At 34.6% G+C, this 27,607-nt stretch overlaps 1 long non-coding RNA gene across 1 annotated transcript in view; it reads left to right on the top strand.

Annotated features, from left to right (window-relative positions):
• Positions 1-27,273, top strand: part of LOC309647507 — a 330,406-nt gene extending 303,133 nt beyond the window's left edge. Inside the window, exon 2 of the long non-coding RNA XR_014256097.1 lies at positions 25,551-27,273. This is a non-coding gene — a long non-coding RNA (uncharacterized lncRNA). The remainder of the gene's footprint in view (positions 1-25,550) is intronic.
• Positions 27,274-27,607: the final 334 nt, after the last annotated feature.

Raw genomic sequence — 27,607 nt, 5'->3', positions numbered from 1 at the left:
TAAGATCCTCTAATTCTGTGTCCTCATGTCTTATTACTGCTGCATAAATAAAACTGAATGTTTTTCTGTTTCAGTTTCAAGATCACTTTTTTCCTCTGAATTGTCAGATTTAATTCAGTTCCATATTTAAATGAATATTCTATCTAGGGACAAGGATATTTGGTTTACTTTTTTTCTCTAATTTATAAATTAAAGGGGGATCTTTAAACTACTGGCAATTTCTCTAGGTGACAGAGATACGGCCATGAATTCCTCAGTTGACAGACACCATTTTGAACGGAGACCAGAGTATCCTCGTAAGAATGTGTGAAGGTCCTTTAGTAAAATTCTTTGATACCTGAGATATTTTCATCTCTTAAAAGATTGTCTGCCACTGAAATTTTCCTTATTTGGGATTAATTACTGAAATACCTTCTATGGCACTTTCTGAAACTCAAGTTCATTAATGCAGCTCCGAAATTGCTATAGTTTAACCTGCAGAAGGTATGTTGTTCTTTTTTTATTTTTTAATTTTTATTTTATATTGGAGTATAGTTGATTAACAATGTTGTGTTAGTTTCAGGTGTACAGAAAAGTGAATCAGTGATACATATATCTACTCTTTTTTAGGCTTTTGTCTCATATAGGCCATTACAGAGTATTGAGTAGAGTTCCCTGTGCTATACAGGAGGACCTTGTTGGTTACCTATTTTAAATATAGCAGTGTGTACATGTCAACCCCAAACTCCCAATCTATCCCTTCCCCCCACCCTTCCCCCTCGTAACCGTAAGTTCATTCTCTAAGTCTGTGAGTCTGTTTTGTAAATAAGTTCATTTTTATCATTTTTTTTGGATTCCACATATAAACAATATCATGTTGTTCTTTACCAGAAAAAAAAAGTTTAAAAAATAAGATTATATCCAAGATAATTGTTTTGTTATTTTTATAACAGCTGAAAATGATCACTTCTAAGGCTTTTTTTGAAGGCTGGTATAAATACATAATAAAAACTAATATTGACATTTTATAGGAAAGGACACCACAATTTGGTGACAAACCTTTAATGACTCTTCTCAGAGCAGCAATAATACCTTGTGCTATAAGGATGGAAAGTATAATGTCCTGAGCATTGTCAAATTTTTCTCAGGTACAAAGAAATGGGCTTTTTGAAAAGAATCCCACAAAGTAGCAGCATTATTATATAAGAGTATACATGCATATCTGTTGGGAGAACTCAACATATACTGTGCAAATCAAGGAACAGAAAACTAAAGTAGCACAAAAGGAATAAGAGGTACTTTATTAATAAGTTATAATCAAAAAAGTTTAAAATACGAATTGACACTGAGGGTCAGAAATACATATACATTAATCTAGAATTCCATGTGTGCATCCACACTCACATCTGGTTCTATGGGTTAATGTAAATAGTTTACTTAATGTAATTGACTTATATTAAGTTCAATTCTAGTTTGATGGATAATTGTTCAAAAATGCACTTTTATATATTTTAAGTGGAATTCAAAAGGGAAACATGAGCTCATTCATATGGTAAAAAAAAATTATTGTTCCCCAACCAGAGTCAAGCACCTCACTAGCTGATACAGACTTTGTTAAAATCTGCTTCTATAAAAAACTTGTGGCCCAACATGCTTCATTTTTACCTGACACGTCAGATATTGACCCCCCTACACCTTACTTCAATTAAGAGTCTTTATCTCAGGGTATTTTGATATTCCCTGTCTTCTTAACACTACACTTCCGTTTTGGTCAAGTTTTCACTGTCAATATTCAATTCTGACAATTTATGTTTACAAACATATCTATTCATATTCACATGTTGAAACTCCAATTCCATTTTCAATATTTTCAATTATAATACTAACAATTTCTCAGGAAATTAGTTATTGCTTCATTAATTTTAATACCAATATATTTACTAAATCTATATGACTAATATATTTATTTAAATTATTACTAACAGAATGACAATTTAAAATTGTGCATGGGCAAGTCCACAGAATCAAGTCTATTAATTCTAGGGAATCCCATCATAACCTATCAGTATGGAATTTCAGTGTGCTGCTTCTGGTGATTACATAAATTAATTGCAATCAGAATTCAACTCACACCTTGGGGCCTCATATAAACTGAAAGATGAAAGGGACCTTAAACTAGCTGAATTTTCTACCAAATAGAAAAAATAATTGTTATGTCTCCTCTGGCTAATGTCCAACCACATTCTACATTGGATACTTGCAGTTCTGCATGAACCTTTAGAAATTCCAATATATACTGAGACAAAACATCTGGTTTTCAATAACCTTTGTATATGAATCAAAGTTTTATTTTCCCTTGTGAAGCATAACCTTTTTAAATGCTAGCCTTGCAATATTAAAACAAGCAAAAAAAAAAAAAAACCCACTCTTGTTTGACAAAAATCGAACTTGAAATTCAATGTGTTCTTTTCACATGTAAGCTAGACTTTTTTTCATCTATACTTACGCAATTCAATCTTATGTAAATTAAATAAAGGGAAATTTTTACCTCTGTTGATTTTCAGCCTTTTGATTCAGTTATTGCTTATCAGTAATTCTTTTGATCTTTACTTATAATAGATACAGTCTTCACTGATAAGGCTATATTATAACAAATATGTGTTAACATATGTATTTATCTTTAAAAATCTATAAGCCAAATGTCTGATTCAAGTTATGTGAATTTGTTTGCATCATAAGTAACAACTGATGCACAAGTTGTCTGCTGCTTAATGACTGGTCTCTAGGTGAAAATATTTACTTTGCAGTAAAAATAATAGTATTTTTATTCACTGGCATATTTCATGAAAAATCAGGAACTGTAACAGTTGTATACAATATTAGACAAAGGAAGGTTCGTAAGAGTATAGCAAAAGTTTAAAAGACAGGAAGCTGGGCATAATTTTATCTGTTTTTGATTGTTTTTATTTTTTATTTAAATGATGTTTGGATGTGGTTTATCTAGAAAGAGCCAAGTAGAACACTGGAATGAAGCAGCAGCTGAACAACTGTAAGAAGTCATATCTATAAATGGATTAAATGTCTTGTGATTATTTTGCATACTTCAGTAAATGGGAAGTATAGATGCTAAGTTATAAGGATCTCATTTGGACCAATGAAGACTATGTTTGTGGCAAGTAACAACAACAAAAAAAATGATGGTCCAGAAAGCTGAGAGGAAATAAATGTGTTGGCTCCCAAATCTGAGAAAATACAGATATAAAATAAGTAACACCTAGATATCAAAGATAAAATTGATCACAAGGATTGAGATTTTCTGGCCCTACCCTCCAAAGTGTTTGCTGTATTCTAATGCACCACCACTTAGTGGTGGACTCAATGATCTGTGCTCTTTCCTGCTTGTGTACATTAAACCCTCTCAGTTTCAAGTCTTTCCTCTCTTCTGCCATTCCCAGCAAACATTTAATAACTCAATGGCGTTGAATGTGGCTGAACCAACTGCTGTGACAAAGGGGATGGAATATACTTCTGGATTATGTTGGGTGTATAGTATAGTATCCAAACGAGGATGCTTTAGAGTGCAATAGAACTAAGAATAATTCAACAAGTGTAACAGGTGTGAATCAGAACTGTCTGAGGGCAAATGAACCAAATGGGCACCTTACTCTAAGTCACTATTCTGTCACAGGATATCTGTGTACAAGAGGAAACCCACCTGATGCAGACAGACTCAAAACGGGGGAGAAAGGGATCTCCAGATGAAAATCAGGAATTGGTGCCTGAAAGAAGGGTGCCAGAAGGGTGCAAGAAAGGAGTCAACTGAAGAGTGCGCAACTTACTAAGGTAGATCTGGGTGTAGCTCATCATTAGTCAGTGATCAATGGTTAAGAGGTGGGTTTAAAACACTCACACAGTTTTAAAAACAAAACACCCATCATGTACAATGGTGGAGACTGCTAGCAGGTACAACACTGATTTTGAAAACAAAACTGGAAAATGCAGACGCAGACTTATCACCAGTGTCTTTCCTTTCTCTGGTTTCTAATCTCATTGGGATGACCTTTGTTGTAAATATCCAAAGTGATATCCGAAATGTACATTGAGAGAGTGCCAGTTCTGAAAAAAGCAAATCTTTACTAGCTTACTTTGTGATTCCAGTGGGTTTTTTTGTGCTTAAGAATTATCTTAATGTTTTCACAGGCACTGTGTTTCTATGACAATACAACTGCCTTAAATTTGTATTAGGTTTTTAATAAATTTATTCTCACTAACCTCTAGAGGCTCATAAACACAGTCAGATGTCTCAAATCACAATCTTTGGGCAGATTTGCAGAGTCTTATTTGATAGCCATTGAATTTAGTGAACTATCCTACCCCTTAGATATCAATTTGATGTTTCTCCACCTTGGCTTCTACCTTTGGGCGATTTAAAATTTGAAATTAGGCTAAGTAAACTCCACAAATTTCCATCAATATAAAAGAGTTTCTGAAATGTAAATAAATGTTTTACTTAGATGGGAGGTGCATAATGAAAAATTTAAAAGGAATTTTGGACTCAAACACGTCATAGGTATTACTACTATGCCCTGCTGTATCTGCTATTTACTCTCTCCCTTCCCTAACATCTCAGCTACTAATGGGGGAAGAAAAGTCAGCTCAGTCACCACTGCAAACCGCCAGATTGCAGGAATTATCTCATAGGCAGCCATTTTGCTCCAAGGCTTCTTAGCCCACCTCCCAGGGATTGGGATTTGCACTTTGAGAGCTGTAACAGGTTCTCCTTGGGACAGTACAGTAAGCCCTCTTGCCCAGAGTATCAGGCCCGTTGCTTGGTGATAGATGGGGACACTTACTAAGGTCCAAGCACACTGGCTAGGAGGTCCTTTATTATTTAAACAATTGTGTAACTTCAGCAGGGGTTCTTAAGGGGAGGGTGAAGGGATGAGATATTTGTCCCCTTGCACTCTTTAGATTAAATATTGGGCTACTACTGGTCTTCAAGGGTACAACTCACAATACCTCTAAGTGTCTGGAGAGCATGAAGATCACTGCTGACAGCAGTTGAGTATGCAACAGCAAAGAAGGCCACTCTCCCTGCCTGAGCAATATGGACGAGGAGACCAGGATGCAGTTTCTCTAACCAGGAGGAGCCCAACCAACCGCTTCCTCCACAGAGATGCTGCTTGACACACAAAGACAAACCAGAGCCCTATCCCGAATAATAAAGTAACACTGCCGAAGAAGTGACAGCCCCTGAAATAAGCCTCTAGCAAATGCAGGCTGTGACGGGAAGCACACAGGAAAGCCCCACCCAGGTAAAGGCTCTAATGCCCCATCACTTCTATAGTACTAAAGCCCCCACCAGGGCTAGCATCTAGCCCCAGGAGTGTAGCCCATTGGCACTGTTTGTTTTGAATACGCCCACACCTAGGAAATTTGTGTAAAGAGAAAAGTGGTGACCACAGGCAGACACAGCAGCAAACAAGTCCCAAGTCACTTCTGGGGTGGTTTGGAACCAATTAATAAGCCCAGAGTGGTCTCCCCACAAAGCTATCCAAGAGTCAACTATTCTGCTCACAGTGCTAATTGTTTCATAAGATTTAAAGATTAGATGTTAAGATACAACCCAGACACTTAGATCGATAAAAGGCAGAGCTCTTGTTACTTTCAGATCCAAATGTAAGGTGGCCAGGCAGGGCCACAGAGGGGACTGCATCCTAGACAGATTAACAGCAAGCTGGAACTGTAGGAGGCAAATAGAACAGTGTCAGCTAGGTTTGCCAGGCTCCACGGGGGGTGGCTAATTTGAATGATTTCAAGCTCCAGGGAATGAGGGGCTTCTCCATTGCCTGGTACCTCCTCCCGAGAGATCCAGAGCCTAATAGAAGTGGTTGAGGTGTAGACGTAATTAACTCTTTAAGAAGTAGAATTTACCAGTCTTTAGCCAGGACCTCAAAACTGGGTCAAGAGAACATTTAGAAAAAACCTCTATTACAAGTTAAGTTTAGCTGTAATTCCTGAACAGAAGTTAAAGAGATGTTACTGATCAACATCTCAGATTAAGCATGGACTAAAAATGTAACAGTGGGCATCAATTATGGGATTATGGGTTACCAATGAAATTGCCCCAAAGCATGTTCTATGTTAAGAAAAGGAAGAACCCAGAAGGCAATTTATTTATAAAGTTGAAATTTGAACAAGAAGGCTTCTGTAAGTCTATTTGACTTTGTCAGCTGTATTCTTTTTTATTACAGTTAAATGTTCTATTTTCACTAAGACCTCTTTGATTTCTCTACTAAAAAGAATCTTTTCCTCCTTTTTTATCTTTTAACTGCATCTCTCTTCTTTAGCAAAGTTTTCATTGTTTTGTTTAGTTGTATCCTCAATGTTTAGAATAGTTCCTGGCATGCTTGTTGAATAAATAAGTGAATGAACCTCTCCACATGTCTTTTTTTTTTAGCCAACTATATGGTATTTTACTTTTAAAATACTTTAGTATAAGGTATGGTATATATGTATACGCAAATTATCTTTAATTTACTCACTAGGAGAGATTAGTTAACATTTGAAATACTCTAATCTGGAATCAACATTCCAAAGAAAGTTACTTTACATTTCCAACATAATCAAAACAATCGGTAGTAAATTTCAGTGACTAAGTATGCACATGCTTTTTAAAAATGTACGTATATATATGTATATATACATACACACACACATATATTCTCCCACCCCCACTGTTGCATCAGACTATATAACAAATAGGTCAGGCTAATAATTTCAGTATAGATTTGAGATTTACTGTCCTGTTGGTCCCCTGTTTTAAGGAGAAAATCTATTTCCTTAGAAAAATAGAAAAATAGATTTTCCTTAGAAAATCTAATCTACCAGCCAAGATGTATGACTGGTCCTGCCAGCAGAGTATTTTCCCATTTGCCTCAGAATTAACCTTACCTGCAGCTTGCTAGCTGTAGTGCCTAAGGGCAGAGTGATACTTCCCTGAGCTGTAGAAAGAATCTGTTGACCTAAAACAAATAGACTGCCAGATATTTCTCCAGCACACATGGGTTTATTTGGGATCAGCAGGACCCTGGTGAGTCACAAGCGAGTCCCTGCACTGCAAGGGAAGAACTCTTCTATAGAGGCGAAAAGGAGGTTGGGAGGGCTGTAGTGGAAAAAAAAAAAAAAAAAAAAAAAAAAGAATCCATGACTTTGCACAGGCTGGGTCCTTCTCAGGAAAGAAGAGGAGTCTTTCTTCTTCCTGTTTGGCTCTGCTTTGGTTGTAAGGCATGGGAGCTCCTCTTTCTGGTCTCCTGACCCTATTTAATTGAGATTTCTGTTGATTAATTTGTTAAAATACGTTTAGCAGGTTTTTAGTGCCTGGCTACTAATAAATGTTTGTGTCCTTAGCATAATTCTCAAGTTTGCCCTCACTGTGGGAGGTTATATGGAAGAAAATATATAGTTCCCAGGGGAAGAAAAAAAAACAACCTTCCAATTGTTGACTAAGTAAATTGCATTAGAACACTTTGAAATATCTTACAACAATTTTCATGGTAATATTTACTTAAATTATATTAAATAATTTAAGTAAATTACTTAAATTATAATAAATCTAAAGCAGAGAACAAATCTTAAATTTACTTAAATTATAATAAATCTAAAGCAGAGAACAAATCTATTCTGCCTTGTGATGATCTGCTAGAAGCATGTTACCATGTCCTTGTTTAAACTGTTTTGTTTGTAAAGGGGGGGAAGGGAGGAGTGACGGAGAACCTAAGGACTGCTTTTAAACAGATCCAAGGTACTCTCTGGCAGCAAAGTTAAAACATTAGGGAAGTAAAAGCTGACTGAATAAGGAAGGGGGACTGATCTGTTGACATTTTATTAGTTTGGATTAAAAAATATAAAACATTATAATCAAAAGAGCGTATGGCCAGGGTTAATCCTACATTCTTTTCAAATATATAGGGCATTTAAAAATACAATAAATAAATAATCTAACCATTTTTAAAAGTCTGTATGATAAGATGCTCAAGGATGATGCTTCTTTAATAGCCTGAGAGCTGATCCACTGCCAGGGATCTGCCAGCCAGTATTTATTCTACTAGATAGAGCTGGTCCCCGAGAAAAGTGAAAATTCTTAAGAACAAAAATTCAAAATACGAAATAAAACTTAAAAGTGAGGAAGAAAAGGCTCCCAGGCTAGAATTTAAAACTAAAAGAAATAATCTGTGCAAAAGAAAGGAAACAAGATTTGGCTTCCATTCTCAGAGTTTATATTTAAGGGGCAGAATTATTCATTTTAAAAAATAAGGAAAATATTAAGGTTTTTTTTTCTAGAATAATTGAAATGCACTAAAATGAGGCACTGAATTCACTACAGGACAGCCTTGCCTCCTCTCTGTCCCCCTTGAGGTACTCTGTAGCCCAGGCGAAGTGTTTGCTCCCACCTACTGCCACAGCTTCAGCAATAGAAAAAGAGAAAAATTATAAACAACAAAGACATTTTAAATAAATAAGCTAAAATTAAATGGAGGTTCCAAGAAGCCTCTAACCCTCTTGGGACTACAGTAGCAATGGGAAATTAACTCCTATGGCACCAAGGAGATCTGTAGTACAGCACAGAACAGTAGAGCATCGTACAGTAAATGTACACTATGATATAGATATACAGTCTAGTACCTGTAGTATAAGAAAAATAGATACAATGGTGATAGACACCTTAAAATAGAAGAAATATGGTTAGAAATCCTAGAAAACTTTGGGAAAAAGAGTAGTCCTACAGAGTAAAATTGACGGCTATCAGATAAGGTACTAGAAAGCATTAACATGAAGCAATTCTTAGACTCCTGAAATAAATCCAAAGGACAGCAAGTACTTAAGATAGGTTTTTTTGAAAGTATAATTCTTAAGAAAGTTAAGGATAGCTCTAGGTACCCAGTATTGTATGTGGTAGCCCCTGAAACCGATTTATAATTTTAAAGTAAGAATTCAAAATTACGCTAGGGGGCTTCCCTGGTGGCGCAGTGGTTGAGAATCTGCCTGCTAATGCAGGGGACACGGGTTCAAGCCCTGGTCTGGGAAGATACCACATGCCGCGGAGCAACTAGGCCCGTGAGCCACAACTACTGAGCCTGCGCGTCTGGAGCTTGTGCTCCGCAACAAGAGAGGCTGCGACAATGACAGGCCCGCGCACCGCGATGAAGAGTGGCCCCCGCTTGCCGCAACTAGAGAAAGCTCTCGCACAGAAACGAAGACCCAACACAGCCAAAATTAAATAGATAAATTAACTAAAAAAAAAAAAAAAAAAATTAAAAAAATTTTTTTTTTTAAATTTTTAAAAAAAACAAAATTACGCTAGGGCATCCTGTAAGGGAGGTTGATAATAGTACATAGACAGCTGAAAGATTCACTGGGATTCTAATAATCTCCAGAAGGTATTAAATGACACTAATACAAATAAGTAGATTTTCCCAGAAATCCAAAATCTTTTAAAGAGGCAAAAAGACATAAATCAGAATGTTTAATAATGCAGTCATTCTGGCAAAAAGAACAAAGAGTAAAGTATAAAGCTGTGGCTAATTAGTTGGTTAGAAGTATCCTGAACACATCATTGGAAGAGTTACTTGGATGGTGGGGGAACCAGAGCTTTCTCAAATTGGAAGCACTGCAAATTGGAGGACTACTGCTTCCGACTACAGCAGAGTACCTTGTATCAGACTACACCAATAAGAACATCTTTAAAAATGAAGTGTAAAAATTAATAAATAATAAGCAAAAAAATCCACTTAAAGGTAATGAATGAAGGATATGATCCTATGAAAAGTAGGGTGGTACAGGGTTGCATGATTGGCCAAATATTTAAAAATTCATCAATAAAATTTATCATATAAACAAATTAAAAAATAAAATTACATATAACCACAGAAAAAGGATTTAATAAAATCCACTACTTGTTCATAATAAAAATACTATTAAAAACAACCCTAGGAACAGAGAAAATGTTTTGCATCCTTATAAAGAGCATCTGTGAAAATCTTAGCACTTGCATCATAAAGACTGAATGCTTTCCTTCTAAGATCAGAAACAAGTCAAAGATGTCCATTATTATCCACTGTAATTCAACATTGTTCTAGAGGTCACAGCCACTGCAATGTGACAAGAGAAAGAAACAAACTACACAGAGAATGAAAAGAAGTAAGCAAAACTGTGTTTGTTTTTTGCCTCGGATAGCATGATCTTCTCTGTAGAATATCCACAAGGAGTCCACAGAAACATTACTAGAACAGAGAAGTTTAGAATAGTTGATGGACACAAACCCAATATACAAAAGTCTATTGTATTTCTGTATACAAAAAACAATTGGAAATTGAAATTTAGAAATACCATTCACAATAGCATCAAAAATATGAAACACTTAGGAATAAACTTAACAAAATATATACAAGACCTCTACATTGAAAATAACAAACTATAACTGAAAGACTAAATTTTGGTTAAGACATCAATTTTCCCCAAAAGGATATATATATATTCAAAACAATTCTAGTCAAAATTTCAGCAGACACTTTTGAAGAAATCTGCACCTTATTCACAAATTTATATGGAACTGTAAAGGGCCTAGAACAGAAAAAATAATTTTGAAGATGATCAAAGTTAAGTACCTTATACTAACTTAAAGACTTATCACTGTGCTATTGTAATCAAGAAAATGAGGTACTGGCATAAAGAGAGACATGTAAAACAGTTATGCAAAGGAGAGTCCAGAAACACACCCACGCTTTATGCTAAACTGATTTTCAATAAGGGTGCCAAGGTAACTCAGTGGAAAAAAGAAACTTTTTTTTTTTTTTTTAACTAAAATGGTGCTGTAATATTCCTTATTCTAAGAAATCAGTCAAATTTTACCTTTACATCAGACCATATTCAAAATTAGGTAAAACTGTTCATTTTATGGAGAGTAAATTTTACCTAAAATAAAAAGAACATAAGACAATCAAAACTATACCGACATAAAAATGTGGACTTGATATGTTGGATATGGCCATGTGAACTGCTTTAGCCACTGGAATGTGAGTAGTCATAATTTATTCCATGTCTGTCTAGAAGTTTGAACATCCTAAAACAGTTTAGTTTTACACTTTGCTTTTGTCCTTCACCAAGTACCAGATAATGGTTACTTTGTCATCATGAGTACGTGAATTAAGAAGAAAAGTTGAATTTTATCAAATATATTTTTTTAAGTTTTATTTGGTTCTTTCAAATATGCTGGTCATTTTTGATGGGTGTTGTTGCTTCCTCTTTTTTAAATTCTATTTTTCTTTCCAAAAGGATTTCTATAGTTTTAATTTTGTATTGCATATCAGCACCATTCCAAAATCTTAAACTGTTGGGATTCTACATTTATATTTTTTTGTTCTGCTGATACGTACTTATGGTGGATTATTTAGTTTGGATAATTTTAACTGTAAACTTATGTCTGATTTAATTTAATCTGTAAGGATTCTGAAACACTAAAAGGAAATGCTTCCTTCTAAATGGATTGTATTCTCTTCTGCCTGGTGCTTGGTGCCAGAAGTCTTTGGATCTGGGCACTTTTAAGCCCTTTTCAGGGAAGTCCAGGCTATATGTGAGTTTTACTTAATGCAACACCTTGTGGTGGGTCCAAGGCATACTTTTTCAATTCTAGTACTAAAGTGAGAAAAACCAGAAGCACCTTACAAGGATATCCCCTTGCTCACAGACAAGAGGAAGGAAGCCTGGAACTCAAAGCAAAGTTTGGATGATCTTAAACTTATATTTAAGCTCGAATATTCCATGACTATTTTATCACTGCACAAATTTTCAATGGAAATTCTAAGATCTGCAACTTTCTCTAGTATATGTGACAAGCAGAGAGTTAAAAAAAAAAAAAGTTTTAACCAACTTTTAAAGCATTTTTTGGAAAAAGTGAATTTTAAAAGTTTTACTGGTGTTTATTTCAATTAAAATTACAATAATGTGCTACACTGCAATGGTTAAAGCAACAAACAAGGAAGTAAAATAGTTTAGCATGTGCATCTGAATAGTGAATGTGATTATTTTTTCAAGGACATCCATTATTTAACGTAACAGTTCATGCTGTTCACTCATGTGAAGTGACATGGCTAATTCTGGATGAACTTTTCACTCATAAAATATATGTTATGACAAATTTGACATTAGACTGTTCATGTTTCATTTGGCATTATTACATAAAGGAGGTAATATTCACTACAAACAAAAATATTCTAATAATATTCTCCTTCATGTCTCCTGCTTTAGATCTTTGCTATAAAAAGGTTTTCCTCTCTTTCAAGAAAATTTCTACCCACTTTTTTCCTATATAGGTACAGGAAAATCATATATAATAAGCTGTATCTCACATTTTATACTTATTCTGGTCAAAATTTTATATAGCTCTGAATTAAATTGATAGTAATTTTGCCAGCCAAATATACTCATAAACTGTGATCCATCTAACAATTTGATATATTCAGAATCATACAAAATTATGAAAGAAAAGTGATACAGGTAGAATATCCAGAGGAGTCATGAGTCAAAGCAATCAAATACTCTAGAAAATGAACCCCAGGCTATAAAAAGAAATACAACATAAACCAACATATTTGCATAAGTTCCTCAACACCTATGTAGGAAACACAGCTGCCAAAGGGTTGCTCTATATGTCTTATTTAATCATACTGAAAACACATAACTTACATATAGCAAAAAAAGGTGACTTTTAAAATTTAAATAACTAATATTTTCTGCTAAAATACTGAGTCATATTCTTAGGGTGAATTCATTGAAACAAATTTAAAGTTCAAAATAATCATACTTGGGGTAAGGTTTTGAATGAAAAATAGGTGAAAGTTATATAAAAGATTAACCAATTTTATCTAAAATAATAATTTATATAGAGTTTCACCCTTCTACATTTATTTTACTATGGTTCACTGATTTTTTATAAAGGTGAGTCTTCCTGGTCAATTACCATGACAAGTGGGGGGTATGGGAACTGCATCAGAAAGCAAGATACATCTTGCTCTTATATCAGCAATGGAAAAAGAGGTAAAGACGTGTCAGGTCTTTAAGAGTACTAACATCCCTGTTATGTTTAGTTGGTCAGAAATTTGTTAAAAAAATTATGTTTTCCACTGTATATATAAATCATTATTGTAAACTCTTTGCATTTTAAGAAAATGTAGATAATCCGTAGAAATTCAAAATGTGCCTATTTATCACACACAAGAAAATGCTTGATTCTACATATATAGATAGTGGCTCTAAGTCCTTGAATTCACTTCAGGAGGAGACTGAGGAAAGGCTAACAAATTTCCTACTATTTGCTGAATCCATCAACTTGTGAAAATCTTTCCTTTTTGGCTGCTTCTAGGAAATCAATTAAAAATGTATTTCCTACCATATCAAGAGTCATTTAATGTATTATCTATTAAGTATTACTTAATGTATTATTTAATCCATTATGATTAATACTTAACGTATTAAATTTCTAAAAATAAAAAATTTTAAGAAAGCATAATGGTAACAATAGAAAGATGTAATCCTTTTCTTTCACAGACAGATATTGGTACAAAAACTAAAAATAAACATGGTTTGCCTTTGTATCAAATAAGCTGTATTTCTGGTCTTCCCTTTGATACCTCACATTACTCCAAGTGGTATTTTTCTTAAAGTCATTGCTTCTTTAAACCTAGGAGGGACTTATTCATGACAGCTATTGGTAAAATCTTGAGGCATTTCACTGTTAAGGCAATGCAATTTATAAATCTCTCAATGAACTCAGCTCTTGGTCTTGAAAATGCCTAGGAAGGCCTTGACCTTGCCATGTTTTCATTCATTTATTTTTCAACCACGTGACTGCTTTACTATGACTTGGAAATTCACTGATTTTTCACATGCTTGCCTACTTTCTATAAGTAGTCACCTAACCTCCATTCCTTACTTATTCTTACAGATCTTCCTTATTTTTCCTTGAAAATTCCTGGATAAATCCTGATCCATTTTAAATAAGCATTAGTCTTTATAGTTTAGATAAACCCATGTCAGAACCACAGTTTCCTTTTTCCCATTCAGTTCATATCCATATATTTACCTGTGATAGATACTCAACATTTTTCCCAACCATTTTGGCTGAGCATCTCCTAGGGACCTTTCCTGCTCCAATCAACCGCCTTTTACAGCAGACAAGTCTCTGTCCCCAAACACTGCTACACAACCAGTGCTTCTCATCAAACAAATCAGGGGATTAGAAACAGCCAGGAGAGTAATTAGCCTCACGATTAGAAGATATCTCCAGTGTGCCCTGATGATTTGTATTAGTCACAGTAATTCTCTGCCATCCCAAATCCCAAATTTACCTGACTAGCATATTTATTACTTCCTAAGATTTCCTGTGCAACAGAATCACATAGGAAACTAGTTTGTGACTTTTTACTGATTTGTTTTAAAAACACCACCTTTCCATCTATTTATTTCACTTGATAACAAGTAAAAATGCAGGTTCTTAAAATAAAATTTATTAACATTTTCAGGACACAACTTTAGTCTGTTATGAGAAATAAAGTACTAAATTCAAATGATATATTCAAGCTATTTTCAAAGATTCTTTCCTTTTATTTTTGTCATGTTTAACCTGACAGCAAAAAGTCATCTGAGTTGTCTGACCTTATAAGTATTAACTGGAAATTCATTTCAAACTTTCTCTATAGAGGTTTGGCTAAGATCATTTTTTTAACTTTAGCTTTTACTAACATAAAGAAATTTATGAATATGACCTTTCATGATACTGAATCAAGGTATTCTACCAAACATGACACATTCGATAATTTCAAAATGGTATGAAATGTATACCAAATGAAAGAGTAAGCAAATATGCTGATTGAAAATGCATTAACACAAATTTTAAAGTCCACATATTATTTTTGTTATTCAGAAGAAGAAATAAGGATTCCTTATTCTTGGAAAATAAGTCTTCCCTAATACATATGTTAAATAATAATATTAAAATCCTAAGTGAATTTTAGTCACATACAGTTAGATGTAGTATAAAGAAATAAGAACTGGGAGGGAGGGGGGCATTACTGGACTGAAGGTTGGTTAAAACAGCACAGTCTCTGGACTCAGCCAAAGATGAAATCCAAGTTCCACCATTACACTAGGTGCCTAAGTCTACAAATGAATAATTATGTCATAAAGTTTTTGTGAAAATTAAAGGAATTAAAAAACACAGATAACAGTGTCTAGTATAAAGGAGGTGGTTAGTCTCAGAATTGTTATAAGAAACACTCTCCCGCCTTAAACACCTTCCCCTATTATGACTCTTGAAAGACAGTGGCTTAGTTCAAATTGACATTATGTATGAAAAACTAATGAGGCTCCTTGTCTGTCTCTTGAAGCAAATTATATCTGAATGAATATTCCATTTTAAATGAATCTTAATGATGTATTTCAGAGAAAAAAAGATTATGCTCTGTTAATACCTCCAAGTAATCTGACCATCGACTAAAGAGCTATTTTCTAACTTAGTCTAGGTAGGAATGTTAATTTTAATTTTTATAACTGTAGAAATTATGAGACTGTTAAAGCTTTATAAAATATTAATTATGACTTCCACGTTGTATGCTGAGTATTCTTAAATTTTCACAGAAGTATTTAGCATTAAGCCATAGAAATGCCTGCATAAGTCTTAGATACATATGTGTGTGAATAATACAAATATAGCATGGATATCAATTATTAACATATTTTGGTAATTTTAACCCATTTTAAGATTTTTGCCTCTTCTTACTAAACATGTTTAATCATGTTTTGCTATTTCATTTGAGGTCACTGTGAACACTGTCTCTACTTAATCTTCACATAAAGGTTTCCAACAACAGTATACTAAGCATGGTTTGCCAGTCACTCATGAAATCTGATACTCGTTAGTGATAATCAGTACTCAGCCTCACCAACCCTGTAGATTCTCTATGTGTGAGCATATATTAAATCCAAGTATTATTTACTAAAGGAAAATTTAATGGGTCATGGTTTAAAATTGCATGAGTATACTTCTTTTTTACTAAGAAAGATATAATCAAGATAATAATAATAAGATATAATTAGGAAGAAAGAAGTTCTATCTCTGGTTAAGTCAAAAGCATGGGTAGATAGGGAGCTCTGGTGTCCAGACCTCAACATATCAACAAACTTTCAACTTTTAAAGTTTAGGCTCTTCCAAGAAATCTAGTTCAAGATATAAGCTCTAGTTTAGTGGTTGAGGATTTATTCCCTGGACATGAGCATTGCCTTTGATATTTGTTATCCCGTTTATGACACAGGAAATATGTGTAAGTTCCCTAGCCTAGACTACACCGTAATTTATTCTTATATTATTTCTACTTCCCCAGAAATGATAACCACAGGATAAATTTTTCAAATTAGTGTTTTTAAACTTTCCACATTCAGTAAAGTGATTATTGATATATTTGGATAATTATCTATCATCTTTATAACTCTTTTGTACTGATTACTCTTTCATTTCCTTTTCTGCCTTCTCCTGTTTTAATTGAGCATTTTATTTTATGTTATTCCATTGTATCTTTTCTCTTAGAATGTCAATTACACTTCTTTAAAAAAATGTTTGTGGTTTCTCACGAGTTTCCAATGCACATTTTAAACTAATCTAAATTCATCCTCAAATTCACACTATTTCGTTTCATGTGTAGTCCAGGTACCTTCTAACAGAGTCCTCCCAACTCCTCCCTTCCATTCCTTGAGACACTGCTCTCATTTGTTTCTTAAATCATGTAATACATTGTCAATACTATTGCTTAAAAACAGTCAGTTATTTTATTAGATCAATTAAGAATACAAAACAAAAGATGTTATTTTACCTTCAATATTCCCAGTATTCTGATGCTCTTCCTTTCATTATATAGATCCTGACCTGCTTCAATTTCATTCTGCCTGAATAACTTCTTTTAACATTTCTTTAATGATAAATTTTCTGGTAGTAAACTCTCTCAGTTTTGTTTTGAAGGATACTATCTCTTGATATAGAATTCTAGATTGGTGTCTCCCCCCAACTCCTGCCAACATCTTAACTATTTCATTCTTCTCTTTTTAGTTGCATGTCTCTGATGAGAATTCTGCTGTAGTCCTCATCCTTGGTTTCTCTATAAGTCATTTTTAAATTCTCTAGCTTCCTTCAAGATTTTCTCTTTGCAGTTTTCTACAGCTTGAATATGATAGGCCTAGGTACAGATTTATTGGTATTTATTTATTTATATTTGGTGCTCCCAAAGCTTCCTGTATACTTAGTTTGGTGTCTTGTAGTAATTTTGCAAAATCATCTGATACTACTTCTTTAAATAATTCTTCTTCATTCTCTTTTCCTTATCCTTTTGGTATTTCAATTACACATATGTTACACTCTTTGATATTGTCCCACAGTCCTTTATCTTCTGTTAGATTTTGTTTTTTTCATTATTCATTCTCTTTCCATTCTAGTTTGTGACTTTTTACTGATTTGTATTCAAGTTTGGTGATATTTTTCTTGGCCATGTTGAGTTTACCACTTAGTCCACTGAAGACATTCTTCATTTGTTACATTTTGTTTAATTTCTAACACTTTCTTTTATTTCTTAGAGTTTTCTAACTCTGCTTACATTATCTGTCAGTTCTTGAATGTTGTCTTCTTTTTACATTAGACCTCACAACATATTAATCATGGTATTCTTGACTGATAATTCCAACATCATTATCATGTCTAAGTCCTGTTCTCATGATAGCTGTGTCTCTTCACACTGCTTTTTTTTTTTTTTTTTTTTTTTTGTCTTTCTTTTGTAAGTTGATGGACTTACCTATAAACTGATGGTCAGGGGGAGTTGTGCCTTGCAGCTCTTTTAGCTGAAATGCACTGTTATACTGGAGCTACCTTGACATGGTGATATAATGTGGTGGGTAGGGTGGGGGTCTATACTCTTCCAATTAGAATCCTCCAGGCTAGCCCAGACCTTGCTGGTTCTATGTCTTGACCTGTGGCCTTAACAAAGGTCTGACCCTTCCCTTGCTTACACAGGTTTTACTTCCTTCTGCCTCACACTTCCTTTCCTGTCTACCTCTTTCCCAGTCCATTTCCTTAAGTCCATGCCCCCTTTTGACTAGGTTTTTTTTTTTTCTTCTTCTTCTTCTTCTTTTAGGCTAGAGAGGAAGGCTGGAGGGGGTTTGAGTGGGATGGAATTCCTGTACCCCTGGCTGATATAAAACTTCAGAATTGTGCTCTGGCAAAATCTTTTCTCTCTGTAGAGCAGAACCTTGCTACAGAGAAATTTCTAGGTATGTTTCACAATAGTTAGTCTTTCCCTCCCAGGTCCAGAGTCATGAGGGGATCTTTCTTGGGGGTGAGGACCACAAGAACCTGGTGGGTCCCTGGAGGAAAAGTCCATGAGAACATATGATGGCCCCTAGGAGTTTCTCACTACCACTCTAATCCACAGTCAGCCTCCAGCAATTCATTCACGTAAGCAGTTGCTGTATGTCTCTCTCTAAATGTAGTTTTCTCCTGGATTTTGAAGTGAAGGTTTTCCCTGAAACCTAAGTTCTCTTATAAACCCCCAAAAAGTTGCTTTTTCCTGTTTGTCCAGCCTTTTCTTGATGTAGGGATAGAAATAACAATTTCTAAAGCTTTTTATGTATCTAAGCGGATACCAGAAGTACCTCTCAATATTTAAACTTTAGTTTGATGTAAGGTTTATTCTTTGTCCTTCTCATCTTTACCTGCACACACTTCCTGGTTTATCTGATCTATGCCATCATTATAAACGCTATCCAAATTCTGGACCTTCCCACATGCATAACCCATTGTAATACATCCCGTGAGATGTAAACTCATAGACTCTACTACCAAATAATTTTTATACTAATGTGTCACACAGGCAAACTCAAGTTCAACATCTGTAAAACAGTATTTGACTTAAAATCTAACTTATATTTCCCCCCAATCTTCCTCATTTCAGAAATGTCATAGGAACCTATAAAATAGAGTAAGTAAAACATCTACAAATCATCTCCCATTCCTTCTTTCTTTCATTATCTCTGACTTCCATACTATTTGTCACAGTTTGGGTTTTCTAGAACAGTCTGTGAGACAGGATTTAGCATCCAGGATGTTTATCAGGGGGTGCCGTTGAGATCATCATCTGTGGAGGACTGAGCAAAGAGAGAAGTGCAGCTATAATGCAGGCCTGACATTCTCAACCAAAACCATGGGAATACAAGACTTTATACCTCAGACTTGATCCATCACTGAATATGCACCATCCCTAAGAGTGTGACCTTGGAGGAGGTGGCTCTTTGCACCTGAAACAACCCATGAAGAGGATAAAGCTGAAGGCCGTCTGCTGACAGCACTCTCCACAGCTGGTGCAGCAAGTCTTTCTTTAAGGAAGGTGGACAGAGTCTGTGGGCCCATCACTATGTCCATCACAATCTCCAAAAGCAACCATTGTTTTAGTCACAAGACTGACACAGACTAGATGTTCAACAAACTATTATAAGAATTCAAAAGTAGATTTATCTCAAATCCATCCATATTCCCTACCATGCTAATCCAAGCCGTCCTTCACATAAGACGGTAACAATGCCTCTCTGAACTGTCTTCATTCATTCCTGCATATCCTATAACCCATCTCTACACTGTAGCCTGAGGATATTTTTTAAAATATAAATCCAGTCATGTCACTCCTGTGTGTTAATCCCCCAGCAACTTCTCTTTGCACCTGGAATAAAGTCTCAACTACAAGATCTGCTTACTTTTCCAAAATTTCATCTTTCTTACTCATTGTGCCCCGCCATCCTTCCTACGCTGTTCAAACACAATAGGTTCTTTCCTAACTCAGCACATTTGCCCTTACGCTTATGGCTTCCTGAAAGTCTCTTCCTCCTGTTAACACTGCTGCCCCCATCTCCTCCTTCAATTCTCACCTCAAGAACTGAGCCTCAGATTAGTTCACTAACTTGTCCAAAGTCACAGGGCTAGTAAATGGCACAACCAGATTGGGAGTACAGGCCAATTTAATCCAGGTTTCACCCACATACATATTATGGTAAACTACAATTATGCCACATAAATAAGAAAAATATTTTAGTGCCTTTTTATAACAATATTTTTACACTAAATAACATGAACGACAAAAAGGAGTTCAGTATGTTTTTACTATGTTTTGGATGGTGGTGTCAGTCTGCATTTGCCATGAGTATTCTATTTTCATGACTTTATAAGCTCAAGTAATATTTCCAGAAAAATAAAGAATCTGGCTAAATGTCTAGTCTGCTAGTTCACATATAATACATAGAATAAAATATTACAGGTTACCTTCTTAAGGCTGGGATTTTACTTTTGCATTGTTAGTGGATGTTTTTCATTCTTTCACCATCTGAATATCCTTTACGTATTTACATTTTCCAACTCGTGAGTCTCACTTCAAGACAGAAGCTACACATTTGCTTTCCCAGAATGCTGTGCACTTATGGCACAGGCATGTGACCTGTGTCAGCCAATCAGAAGCCTACACTAGAAATTTCAGTCTGAAGGGGAGTGGCATGAAGAAAGAGCTGTTATCTATAGCATCAACTGAGGGAGGGGAAGTTACAGAGATATTCACTTGCAGAGTAAGAAGAGGGAGACATGCCCCATGCACAGCCATGATAAAGCTGGTTCTGTATGATCTTAACAGAAGGCAGCCATGGAATTATTTGTACACAGTTTCTGGCTATGCATTCTATAAACCTAATTTCCTGTACTTCCAAAGGGTTCTCCACTTTACCTCATATCCTTTAATACATTTATCTTCTGCTTAACTAGGCTACAATAATTTCTGTTGTTGTTAAGTATGAACTTTGTTACACTGGTAAAGATTTTTATAGTTTTTTGTTTCTTTTTTTTCTTTTTTACATAATAAGTAAAAAATAGGCCTATAACTGAAAGGAATTATCACTAGAGGAAAAATCTCATTTTCTTCAGTAGGTCTTCATTAAATATACAAATTTCTGTTAAATAAAATATTTTAAAATACATTAGTCAAATGCTAATCCTATCATTAATGTAGTTACATAAATTTAGAAACAAAGAGTAAATACATAAAAGCAAAGAGTAATACATAATTTTCTGTATGTTAAGATGGAAAAATAGCAGCAAACCCATAAAGTGACATAGTCAAGTGAAATGTTTTATTATAAATATATGAAATTTATACCTTTTCTCATAGCATTGACAAAAAGCTATTTTCTTTTAAGTTTTTAACCTGTTATATTTAACAGAAAACTCAGGTTAACCGTAGTTTTGTGTCCAGGGTCTGTGTTTCTACTTGGTGTTCAAATAATTAATAATGAAATATACCTGACTAATCAACCTTCCAAATTAATGTGCATATTTCACTCTATTATCTTCTATAAAAACAAAACATAGTGTTTTAATTATTCTGTGCACATTTTCAGTGTGCACAAATTTAAAAGAATCCCTAGAATCTAATCTCTTCTTTGAAACCTTTGTAATCATTTAAGTTCTTGAAATCTTTTTAAAATTAGAACTAATTCACAGAACTTTCCTTTTCACTTTCGATTTCAGTGACAGATCATCAAAATACTTTGCTTCTTCCTTTACCTTAAAAAATACTGAAGTAGACACAGCTAATAAGAGGACTATTTTCACCAGTAACTTTTCTCCAAATATTAGCCTAAATTCTAAGCTAACATTAAATCTTATTGAAAAATGGATTAAATAAATAACAACACAAAAGTAGTATCATAAACTTAATTCTGCAGGTAAATATGTGCATGGTAAATCTGTGCATATTTGTCTTTGACATTAATAAAACCAAATCACATTTAAAATGTATAATCTATTTAAAATAATGATTACATGGTTATATTTTGAAAAATACTGTATTATTTCCTAAACTGCCAATATGCAATGAAATACAGTTTTCTCACTCAAATTTACAATGCACATATTAATAAAATTTATTTTTATGTTGTATTTGAAATGATTTGATAATATATTTTTTAAACAAATACAAAGAGCTATCTACTTTTATTGTATCAATAAATAATACTCTTCAAAATTTAAGTAATATTTTAAATACAATTATGTTTAGAATTATACCTAAAAGCAAATATTTTCTAAATCATCTGAAATTCAGAGTAATTGGTGACATCAGTTTTAAACCTAGAAAAACAAGTAGTTTTAGTGTGAAATACTGTTTTCAGGGAAAAGAAGGAGGCAAGAGAAATTTATTTTGCATAACAGATATTCTATTAGGAAATCTCCATCTAAACTCGAACTTATTTCTGTACTCAACAACTACAATTGAGTTCTCATCATCTAAACCCACACTGTTGTTCCTCTGGGTGTGTAACACACAAATAATATCATTTCAAATAAAATCTGAAATAAAACTTACCCTAATCTCCCCCATGAGAAATGTATCCATTTCTCTCCTCTTCACTGACTTTACCCATGAAACTCTCATATACTCCAATTGTACTAGGTTATTTTGGTATATGTTTCATCCAGGAGAATTGTGTGTTCCTCTGCAGTCCCTAGCAATTTTTATATTTTCATGATAACAAGCAGCCACATACAACATAATTCTGTATATGAATAGCTGAGACCTGTGGGTTTCTATAAAGTCACTCCAGGAACAGCATATCTTGTCCTTAGACCATACCTTATTTCAACTTTATTGCTGTGCTAATATCATATTTCTACTTCCCAAAAGACGTATTTACAAGCTGCAAGTCAATATAAAATTACACATTAAAAAGCTTTAAGGGACTACTTACCCAACCCTAGGGTAGTGAAGATCTTAAACATGAGAATCAAGAAGCTGGAAGAGAAAAGAACAGTTATATATATATATATGTATGTGTGTGTGTGTGAGTGTGTGTGTGTATATATATATACACATATACATATACACACACATATATATTCATATATATACACATATATATTTATATGTTTATATATAATATATGGTTTTCTAGAGCAGAACATGACAAAAATCAAAAACAAATACTTCGGTTTAAAAACTGCAATGCCAGCTGCAGATGAATGACTAGATCTAAAACTATACCAAAAATGCTTAAATAGTCACCAAAAAGAAAAGATGCCAAAGGAAAAATAAGATAATACAGAGAAAATTCACTGAATAGCCAATTCAAGTTGCTAACTAACATTAAAATGTATTCAAAGTCACAGTTAGTCATAGAAATAAAATGAGGGTGAAATATCAATCACATCCATTACACTGGGAAAAGTTAAAACAGAAAAAGATTATTAGTGAGTGTGGGAATAAAGGAACATAGGCACTTTTATTTATTGCTGGTGGACACTTAAAAGGCTATATTTTACAGAAAGTATCATGCAACATATATTAAAATACAAACAAACCCCTCACACATACACCTACATACCATGTATCCATTATTGGGGATATATTCATAGAAGTCAAAAGACAAAGATGCAAGAATATATGTAAAATGATCATTACCATGCAATTTCGAATAATCATTTAACAAAGTAAATGAAAATAAATGCCCATTGATACAAAACAGGCATGAGCAACTATGTTACAACCATACTGTACACTGTAGTTCTTATATTAAAACTCAAACAAGTGACTTGAAGGATTTTTATGAGGAATGGCTGAATAAGAAAAATAAGATAAAGAGAAGTATCTATAATCTAACACTTGTTGGTATTATTTTTTGAAAACTAACAATGGTGAAATTCCTGTATGTATGTTTGTGTGCATGTTGAAAACATAAGACACTCTACGGATTCCACGTACAAAGTGTTACAATAAAGGCAGTAAAGGGCTTACCAAACAGAGAAGCTGCTAGTAACTTTATGAGCCTGAATCCCCTAGCTAGTGGTCCACAAACACTCAGGAGGAAGCAGCTGTACATTTTATATCTTTCTACAAGTCTTTCTACACCTATAGCTAAAGAATAATGGCCTCTGTTACTCTTCAATCTTCCAAATAGCATGCAAGAGCCTCTCACTGGTAGTCTCTTATCCAGAACCCATATGATAAATGCAGATCTTAGCATCTCCCCTAGAATCAGCAATTGTAAGTGCATAGAAATAGCACAGAAAGATAATCATCTGGATTGGGGGTAGGGGGAATGGTGATTAAGGGAGGAGTCAAGAAAATAGGAAGAAATGGGAGAAGGGTTAATGTAAGGAGGAAAATATTTGCTACAAGAAAATCCCATATGTCTTTACATAGTATAATCTTATTTACCTAAAATCATTTATACACATATATATATAGACACAAACACACAATATACATAGAATGTGTGTGTATTTAGACATACAAGTGTTTAATAAATTTCTTAATATATTTACTTTTTAATCAAGAGAATTAGACTGAGTTTCAAGTATATCAAGTATATATTATCAGGTGAAGCAAATGAATTTCAGATTAACGCCTAGAGTATGATTCTGTTTTGCAAAAAAGAGACCACCATATTTTGAAAAATAAAATGTGTGTGTTAATGTGTTATGGCTATGTTTGTGTGTGTGTGTGTGTGTGTGTATAACAGAGAAAAGAAGATATAGTAAGGTATAAATCTTGTAAATATATCAGTAATAAAAATTATGAGTGCAGCTATGAGGTCCAGGTGTAGCTGGAGAAGCCACCATGGCGCAGCCGCTCGCAGAACTGACCACTGGTGTTGCGGCTCCCACACTTGACAGGCTCAGTTAGCATGGCTCCCTTCCGCCGCCTGGCTCCCCTCCTCTAACTTCTGGACTGTAATTTAAAACGAAGCTATTCAGCCTTGCTCAGACGTGTACCTGGAAAGTGGAAAGCCGTGGGGCTGACAGGGTCTTGGTGCTCTGGCTGGGTGTCAGGCCTGTGACTCTGAGGTGGGAGAGCTGAGTTCAGAATACTGGTCCACCAAAGACCTCCCAGCTCGACGTAATATCAAATGGCGAAAGCTCTCCCAGAGATCTCCATCTCAATGCTAAGACCCAGCTCCACTCAACAACCAGCAAGCTACAGTGCTGGACACCCTATGCCAAACAACTAGCAAGACAGGAACACAACCCCACCCATTAGCAGAGAGGCTGCCTAAAATCATAATAAGTTCACAGACACCCCAAAACACACCACCAGATGTGGTCCTGCCCAGCAGAAAGACAAGATCCAGCCTCTTCCACCAGAACACAGGCACCAGTCCCCTCCACCAGGAAGCCTACACAACCCACTGAACCAACCTTAGCCACTGGGGGCAGACACCAAAAACAATGGGAACTACGAACCTGCAGCCTGAGAAAAGGAGACCCCAAACACAGTAAGTTAAGCAAAATGAGAAGACAGAGAAACACACAGCAGATGAAGGAGCAAGGCAAAAACCCACCAGACCAAACAAATGAAGAGCAAATAGGCAGTCCACCTGAAAAAGAATTCAGAGTAATGATAGTAAAGATGATCTAAAATCTTGGAAATAGAATGGAGAAAAAAAAAAAGAAATGTTTAACAAGGACCTAGAAGAACTAAAGAGCAAACAAACAATGATGAACAACACAATAAATGAAATTAAAAATTCTCTAGAAGGACTCAATAGCAGAATAACTGAGGCAGAAGAACAGATAAGTGACCTAGAAGATAAAATAGTGGAAATAACTACTGCAGAGCAGAATAAAGAAAAAACAATGAAAGGAATTGAGGACAGTTTCAGAGACCTCTGGGACAACATTAAATGCACCAACATTCGAATTATAGAGGTCCCAGAAGAAGAAGAGAAAAAGAAAGGGACTGAGAAAATATTTGAAGAGATTATAGCTGAAAACTTCCCTAATATGGGAAAGGAAACAGTCAATCAAGTCCAGGAAGTGCAGAGAGTCCCATACAGGATATACCCAAGGAGAAACACACCAAGATGCATATTAATCAAACAATCAAAAATTAATTACAAGGAAAAAATATTAAAACCAGCAAGGGAAAAACAACAAATAACATACAAGGGAATCCCCATAAGGTTAACAACTAATCTTTCAGCAGAAACTCTGCAAGCCAGAAGGGAGTAGCAGGATATATTGAAAGTGATGAAAGGGAAAAGCCTACAGCCAAGATTATTCTACCCAGCAAGGATCTCATTCAGATTTGACAGAGAAGTTAAAACCCTTACAGACAAGCAAAAGCTAAGAGAATTCAGCACCACCAAACCAGCTTTACAACAAATGCTAAAGGAACTTCTCTAGGCAGGAAACACAAGAGAAGGAAAAGATCTAAAATAACAAACTCAAATCAATTAAGAAAATGGTAACAGGAACATACATATTGATAACTATCTTAAATGTAAATGGATTAAATGCTCCAACCAAAAGACATAGACTGGCTGAATGGATACAAAAACAAGACTAGTATATATGCTGTCTACAAGACACCCACTTCAGACCTAGGGACACATACAGCCTGAAAGTGAGGGGATGGAAAAAGATATTCCATGCAAACGGAGATCAAAAGAAAGCTGGAGCAGCAACTGTCATAGCAAACAAAATAGACTTTAAAATAAAGACTATTACAAGAGACAAAGAAGGACGTTACATAATGATCAAGGGATCAATCCAAGAAGAAGATCTAACAATTGTAAATATTTATGCACCCAACATAGGAGCACCTCAATACATAAGGCAAATGCTAACAGCCATAAAAGGGGAAATCGACAGTAACACAATCACAGTAGGGGTCTTTAACACCCCACTTTCACCAATGGACAAATCATCCAAAATGAAAATAAATAAGAAAACACAAGCTTTAAATGATACATTAAACAAAATGGAATAAATTGATATATTTAGCACATTCCATCAAAAAACAACAGAATACACTTTCTTCTCAAGCGCACATGGAACATTCACCAGGATAGATCATATCTTGGGTCACAAATCAAGCCTTGGTAAATTTAAGAAAATTGAAATCGTACCAAGTATCTTTTCCGACTACAACGTTATGAGATTAGATATCAATTACAGGAAAAAAATCTGTAAAAAATACAAACCCATGGAGGCTGAATAGTACACTACTAAATAACCAAGAGATCACTGAAGAAATCAAAGAGGATATAAAGATATACCTAGAAACAAATGACAATGAAAACACGATGACCCAAAAATTATGGGATGCAGCAAAAGCAGTTCTAAGAGGGAAGTTTACAGGAATATAATCTTATCTCAAGAAACAAGAAAAATCTCAAATAAACAATGTAACCTTACACCTAAAGCAATTAGAGAAAGAAGAAAAAAAACACCCCAAAGTTAGCAGAAGGAGAGAAATCATAAAGATCAGATCAGAAATAAATGAAAAAGAAATAAAGGAAACAAGAGCAAAGATCAATAAAAGTAACAGCTGATTCTTTGAGAAGATAAACAAAATTGATAAACCTTTAGCCAGACTAATCAAGAAAAAAAGGGGTTAAGACTCGAATCAATAGAATTAGAAATGAAAGAGGAGAAGTAACAACTGACACTGCAGAAATACAAAGGATCATGAGAGATTACTAAAAGCAACTCTATGACAATAAA

The sequence above is a fragment of the Balaenoptera physalus genome, assembly GCF_965194825.1.
Source record: "Balaenoptera physalus genome assembly, chromosome: 18".
Taxonomy (NCBI): Eukaryota; Metazoa; Chordata; class Mammalia; order Artiodactyla; family Balaenopteridae; genus Balaenoptera; species Balaenoptera physalus.
Note: the sequence above shows the minus strand (reverse complement) of the source record. Positions and strands in the feature narration are given on the sequence as shown.